At 38.6% G+C, this 7,244-nt stretch overlaps 2 protein-coding genes across 6 annotated transcripts in view; one reads left to right on the plus strand and one right to left on the minus strand.

Moving 5' to 3' along the window:
- The window catches only part of LOC116842225 (discoidin domain-containing receptor 2), a 380,754-nt gene that overhangs the window by 150,267 nt on the left and 223,243 nt on the right, over nt 1-7,244 (plus strand). The window contains exon 3 of one of the 5 annotated variants that reach the window (XM_032811123.1): nt 1,708-1,885. The exons of the other annotated variants lie outside the window; for them this stretch is intronic. The gene's annotated coding sequence lies outside the window, so the exon portion shown is untranslated. The remainder of the gene's footprint in view (nt 1-1,707; nt 1,886-7,244) is intronic. 5 annotated transcript variants of the gene reach the window in all.
- LOC116842229 overlaps nt 1-7,244 on the minus strand; it is a 425,064-nt gene that overhangs the window by 36,980 nt on the left and 380,840 nt on the right. The gene's annotated exons all lie outside the window — the stretch shown is intronic.

Raw genomic sequence — 7,244 nt, forward strand, 5'->3', positions numbered from 1 at the left:
AGAGAGAGAGAGAGAGAGAGAGAGAGAGAGAGAGAGAGAGAGAGAGAGAGCGAGAGCGAGAGCACAATGTGCAAAGGGCCGGTGGTAAACTGCAAATGTCTGGTTGGTCATGAACAAAAAAATAAAAGTCGAGCCAGAGCGATGCGCCGTGAGTTCATGAATCTTTGTCACGCCGTAATGTCGGCGCGTCGAGAGGTCGTCCACGTGTGCGCGAGAAAGAGCAACATTTTTAATTTAGTTCCGATCGAACGGCTTTCCAATAAACCCAGTAGAACAACGTTATCTTAAAGCATTCTATTTTACTATATAAAATTAAGGTCAGGATAACTTTATTTTCGATAAAAAAGTTTCTATTTACTGAAAAGGTTATCTAATGTCCGCCCGAAGTATAACTTTTAACATCCAAAAAGATATTTAGATATAAAAGTATCAAGTTGGTATATGGATACAAATTAAATATATACTAAGTGATAACTGTAAGATGCGTAAATGAACTAGCTATTGACCAACTGTAAACTGTTATTTAATCGATGTCATATTAATGGAGACGAATTATTGACATCGACTTGTTATCTTATAGATACGTTCCAAAAGTTAACTTCAAGAACGTTAACCAATAGGCAACCTGTTTTACTTGGGAACGTAGCGTTTCGACGGCGGCGCGACCTCCGCCGTCGGTTCCTCAGATTGGACGAATCCTCCCTCCCTTATACGTTAAGACAGATGATATTTGATCCAACTAGAATTATAGTTACCTTTGGTCCTAAGCGTATTTCTCAGTTGCTCCAATACGAAAGCATATACATATATTAATATTATAGAATATTAGTATAACACGTATATAAGATTATTTATATTATTATCACTAACGTTATAACATAATTTAAAATAGTTCTTAACTATAATAATTGACTATAGTTATGCAAAAATTATTCGACTCACAAAATTATAATTTTGAAGTTATCAACGGGTAGTTCATAAAATAGAAAAGATCTGATGGATCTAAAGTGGGCGCCTAAAATTAATTAAGTTTTGACTTTCCACTAGTCGTTTACTTGTTTTTTTTTTTTTTTTTTTTTTTTTTTTTTTTTTTTTTTTTTTTTTTTTTTTTTTTTTTTTTTTTTTTTTTTTTTTTTTTTTTTTTTTTTTTTTTTTTTTTTTTTTTTTTTTTTTTTTTTTTTTTTTTTTTTTTTTTTTTTTTTTTTTTTTTTTTTTTTTTTTTTTTTTTTTTTTTTTTTTTTTTTTTTTTTTTTTTTTTTTTTTTTTTTTTTTTTTTTTTTTTTTTTTTTTTTTTTTTTTTTTTTTTTTTTTTTTTTTTTTTTTTTTTTTTTTTTTTTTTTTTTTTTTTTTTTTTTTTTTTTTTTTTTTTTTTTTTTTTTTTTTTTTTTTTTTTTTTTTTTTTTTTTTTTTTTTTTTTTTTTTTTTTTTTTTTTTTTTTTTTTTTTTTTTTTTTTTTTTTTTTTTTTTTTTTTTTTTTTTTTTTTTTTTTTTTTTTTTTTTTTTTTTTTTTTTTTTTTTTTTTTTTTTTTTTTTTTTTTTTTTTTTTTTTTTTTTTTTTTTTTTTTTTTTTTTTTTTTTTTTTTTTTTTTTTTTTTTTTTTTTTTTTTTTTTTTTTTTTTTTTTTTTTTTTTTTTTTTTTTTTTTTTTTTTTTTTTTTTTTTTTTTTTTTTTAGCCAGTTGCGTCGTTTTTATTCATTCTTTTTACAGGTCAAGCTCGTCAAGGAATACTCTCGAAGAAAAGCAAATTGACCGTGCTTGACTTTCTGGAACAATTGCGAAGGATCTCAGTGCTACTTGTACTTCTTGAATCACGCATCAAATTTTCGTCTTCATTTTCCTCGAAACGTACTGTGTATAACATACATATGTGGCTACTGTGAAAAAGGTACTTTATATGGATTGGGTCATTCTTGCATAACTACGGCCAATTTGTGGCGATGATGTCTCCATATGATTATAGTTACAAATACACAAACGTCCCTTTCTCAGTGTACGCATCCATAAGCACACGCATACACAGGCGAACACGTGCACGCGCCGGTTGGATAATGGGAAATTGGAAAGAAAGACGGTCGTGGCGGCGGCGGCGAGTCATTTATATGCAACGAGCGATTTCTCGCGTTTAAAAAATGCAATAGGTCGGTGGACGATGGTGCGAGAGCGAGCGAGAGGCGAGACTTGCGCTGCGCGCGATCAATATTGTGTTGTCGGTGCGGGTTTTGCCGCGTATGTACGTGTGCATGTGTGCGAGCAGACCGTTCGAAAAATTCGAGCGATATTACGGGACGCACGCTGCGTGTTGTGGTCTGATGCGCCGCGAAAATCCCCAAGGAACGCTCGAATTTTGGCCGCACACACCGCGCTTGATTCCGTGCCTGATGTTGTTACGTGGCGGCGTGCCGGAATTCTCCACTTTCTCTCTTTTTCCTTCTCACAAAATACTCTTTCTCTCTCTCTCGTTTTTTTGTTTTTCATGTTCGTTTTAACTGCAACGCGCCGCACGTAGAAGTGAGAACGCTGATCCATGGTGACGCGTCTCGTCGAATCGTCGCGAGATTGACCGTGAACGAACGATCGATACGTGGTGCGCTACTAATGGCCCGACTGTTTGTTATAAATTATTGTTACAGTCATCCGGCTCTGTATTTTGTGCGAACCGCGAAAACATTGTCGCACAGAGACCGTGAAATCCGCGAGAACGTCTACCGCGAATTCCAACGGAGACACATGTAAAAGTCATCGATCTTGATACGATTTTCATACGGTGTACAGCGATTAAAAATAAGAAAAAGATGTCTTTTTTTATGTACTCCTCAGAAGTCGAAAAATCCCTCCAAAGAAATTCAGAAATTGATTATGAGCGGATATCTTCGAAACCTGTAAGGTGTTTGAAAACATTTTTCAGCAGAGAAGTGTGGCAGTATTTAATTTATAATTTAATTTTGTCGAAAGAAAAGTGCCGTACACTTGCTGTAGTATTCAATTTATATTTTAATTTGGACGAGAGAAGCGTTATACACGGAGAAAATTTTCTAGTAAAATTTACTGCAAAATTTTGTAGTCGAATTGATCGATATTCTGTGATAATTTAATATTCTTTCATTTCTCATTTGTTTTATGCTTATTTTAGGAACTGTGCTGTTAAAACATTTCTCATGTTCCTGCACGAAAAGAATTTTATAGTTAAAATTACTGTAGAATTTTGCAACCGAGGCATTCTGCAGTATTTGGTTATCTTTTCACTTTTTATATGATATTTTTTAGAAACTAAAATGTGCTGTCTAAAATCTGCCATTTTTCTAACGAAACTCACTATTTTTCTTTGAAAAATAGACCTTACCGACAGCCTATTCCTTCACCACTGGGAATATAATAAAATTAAAAAGAACTTATATAAAAATAAAACACACATCATATTCTCTCTCTCTATCCGTGTATTCAATACAATTCAATACAATAGTATTCAATACAATTTAATTTTCTACTTTAGTTTTTTTTAAATCTCATGTGAGAATTAAAGTTATTTTAAAAAAATGAATATTTCAAATCTCTCTCCAAATATATAATTGTTAGCATGTCAAATGTCATAGGAATGTTGTTTAAATTTTTTTTATGGCTCAGTTTTACCGAATACCCTTCGAGGAATTGTTTCAGCCCCTAAACATGCGAGAAAGTGCACATAAAAAATACATGAAAAATACTCTTGTTTTATATCATTCTACGATATACCCCAATATTATATAATGAGTCAACGCGCGTGTCCACTTACGAGTCGCCGACATCGCTCCATTATCTTTCCCATTGCATTCATGGTAACCGCACGACCGAACGTCTGCCGAAACGGCCGAAGCCCGTTGAATATTCAGCCTGATTCGCTCTGTTGATAGGAGCAGCGTGCGCCCTTATCTGAGAACGCACATGTGTAATGGTTGACGCGAAAGATGATCGCGTTGTTTACACACCTGTCGGCACTTAATGACTTTCGCGAGCGGGCGTTCAAACCCTTCGTCATTTTTTCGGTAAAACCGCAGAGTCCGGTTCGACTCGTTTTCTCGCGAGACCTTCTGCCGTTGAACATAAGTTGAACGTAAGTTAAACGTATCAAATAGTTGTTATTCCGAAAACAATTATTCTTGGTTACTTACGGTTACAATGTGATCTTTTTCACCTATCAGATCGTGAATCTTTCGAGTTTTTAATCTTACGATTTTAAATATAATCCTATTATTCTACTGCTATGTAGCAGAGACAGCGCGTGCATAGTTGTGATTTGTCTGTGAGCCTTTGTTTCCTGAAAGTATTTATATGTCGCATTTGGATTTTTCTCTGCTGATGCTTCTGACACTGGAGACGTAGAGGATACAAGCGTAAACAAGAAATTGCAGCATGCGAAAATGTCGTTTTATGTGAGATACTGAGATTTGAATTCAATATTAGAGATACGAGTTTTTTAGTTAAATCGCAATCGCCACTGTGTGTGTAACATATATATTATCTGATTTGATCAAGAAACTCATATCTTTATTTGAATTAAAATCTACCAAGATAGACAGGTGTATACAAATTTGGCAGCAACTTTATATGTTAATCAACTTGTTGTGTCTTATGAGTGGCTCATGTGGCACTCGCATTAATCACACGTAATAACAAAATAGAAATACGAAAAGAATGACCAAAGTTTGCTCGAAAGTCACTCTAATCCTGATGACATTATTTATTCCAACAATATCTTTTTAGGGCAGTATACCCAAAATGCTAAGGCGTACATCACTTTCATATTTATATATCTTTAATCTACTCATGAATATAGCTACAATTTTATTTAAGAAAATTTTGGATTTCGTATACACACACACTACACACACTGCAGATTGGGTTAAACTTGGCTCATTCTTTGTTAATTGCACATTTTAGTTCTTGAAATACCACGCACAAAATAGGAGCAAGGTCAATTATTGCAGAATGTCAATCTGTTTCTTGGTTATAAAATATCTTGGAATATTTTTACTATAAAATTCTCTCTGTGCAGAAAGAACAAGTGAATTTTTGCATAGTATACAACGCATCCCGATTAGTCGTTGATTCCTTTTCCTCCATTTGTGGGAGAATCAAGATCTCCCATCATCGCGTAGGTGGATAAATATTTCAGATAAGTTTCTATGTGGAACAGAGGTTTTATATCGATATTTAGTGCGCGCGCGCGCCGAATTAAGTTCGCATTTTCGCGTTTTCTTCCTCTCTATTTATGGTGCCGATAGCGCGCGCGGCGTGCCGAACATACAAAATAAAATCGGCGGGAATAGCCAAGCCGCGGCGCGTGGTAAGTGCGCCTATACGTGTACGTATGGCCGCGCTTTGTATTGGAAAACTATTCGGAATTCGAGATGAAAATCGCTCGTTCGTATTGTCGTCTACAGACGTCGCGCGCGGATGGAGATTATATATCGAGAGAGGGAGGAGAGTGCGAAAATGGAAAGAAAGACAGAGAAATAAAGAAAGAGGGAAATATGGGAATTTGTAAACGGCATTTCGATCAACCGTCAAGCAAAGATTACGCGCCGGAAAGCTGATTAGCCGTGTCTCCCGTTCGCCATAGACGCGTATTACGAATCGATTTTATCCCGAATATAATAATTCCGGAACATCAGCACAGTGCAGAGACCACGGATAAGTCGCGAATTAAACCGTTGCTATATCCGTGATGGCGGCGTCGGCGGTGGAGGAGGAGGAGGAGGAAGAGGAGGATTGTTTCGCGTCAAAGGACACGGGCTTTTGGTCTTCAGCGCCACGAAATTGTCGAAAGCGGACGCGGAGAAAGCAACGAAATTCGCAATCTGTACACCATCCCGTGCCCTTTTCCCCCCGCTTCCCTTCACTTTCTTTTTAGTTACGTTTCATCCGCGCACTTTGAATCGCATGAAAATTAAATGGGACTATCGTTACTATGCGCTTTGAGCTTGTAACCTCTATCTATCTCTCTTTCTCTCTCTCTCTCTCTCTCTCTCTCTTCTCCGCCGCCCTTGCTGTCTCTCTCACTCTCCTTTAAAAAGGGAGTCATGGCCAAATTACAGCAGGCCAGCGTGAGACAAGCACGCAGCGAGTTCTGTCTCTGTTTCTCCCGCACGCGTTTCCGGATGTAATATCCGTCACTTTATGAATGCACTTTTTCTTCGCTCTCTTGCGGGAAGGTCTTGCCCTCTCGGACGCGTCAACTACCACCACCACTAACGCGCGCAACGCCAGATGCGGAGGAGGCAGATAAAGGGAGGAGGGCACAGACGTATCGCGCATTTTACAATGAGATACACGCGTTCTCCCCACCGCGAACACACACGCGCCCAAAGCCCCGCCAGTAATAATCCCCGCGAGATAAATATCCCGCATTTTCTCGTATTTTGCTCGCCGCGCGGATTGCGGACTCGCGGTTCTCGCGCGCCCGCGCGATATTTCACCGCGCCGGGATATCATATTCAGTAAGTCCGCTTTTGACGGCTGTGTCAAACGAGGGCGGGATATTTTCCGGCGATTTCCCCGACGCGCGCGCACGCGCAAGCCAGAGAGAGCTCGGGGGATCCTATAACATCGGCGATCCGAGCTATCCGCTCGCTAACGCGCCTTTATCTCCCGAGTATTTCGCGCGGCTGAAGATACCCGTGGCGCACATCCTCTCTATACGGCCGGGGGAATCGTGACTTCGTTTGAAATTCTCCCGATGCGGGCTGAGAGAGAGAGAAAAACGTCGTTTTTCGCGGGAAATCGTCGCTCAAATACGCCGACAATAAGGAACGGCGGCGGCGACGGTGGTGCCCGAGGAAGCCACACATCGAGTGTGTGTATGTGGCGTCTTCTCTCCCTTTCTCTCGCCCTCCTCCGCCATTCTCTTTCATATTCCGTCATACTTTAGCCGTTCTCCCCGTATTTCATACGTATTTCGCGCGCGTTATGTCGACCCGGCCTGCCCGTTTGCCGATCGATTCCAACAACGGCGGCGAAGGCATTTTTGAGCGCGATTTACAATAACGTCGTCGAGCTGTCGCGTCCATAACTGGTTCCCACGGCCGGCTCGCGGCTAATACGGTGCATTGTGATGAAATAGATTTCACCAAATGTTTGCGCATGTACGAAGGAACATATAATAGTGCGATGCTGGCATGGGCGATCGCGTGGCTGCTCTCTCTTTTCCTTTCTCTCTCTCTCTCTCTCTCTCTCTCTCTCTCTCTCTCTCTCTCTCTCTCTCTCTCTCT

Source organism: Odontomachus brunneus, unplaced genomic scaffold, assembly GCF_010583005.1.
Source record: "Odontomachus brunneus isolate Ranch 3 - 2012 unplaced genomic scaffold, Obru_v1 Obru_scaffold_023, whole genome shotgun sequence".
Lineage (NCBI taxonomy): Eukaryota > Metazoa > Arthropoda > Insecta > Hymenoptera > Formicidae > Odontomachus > Odontomachus brunneus.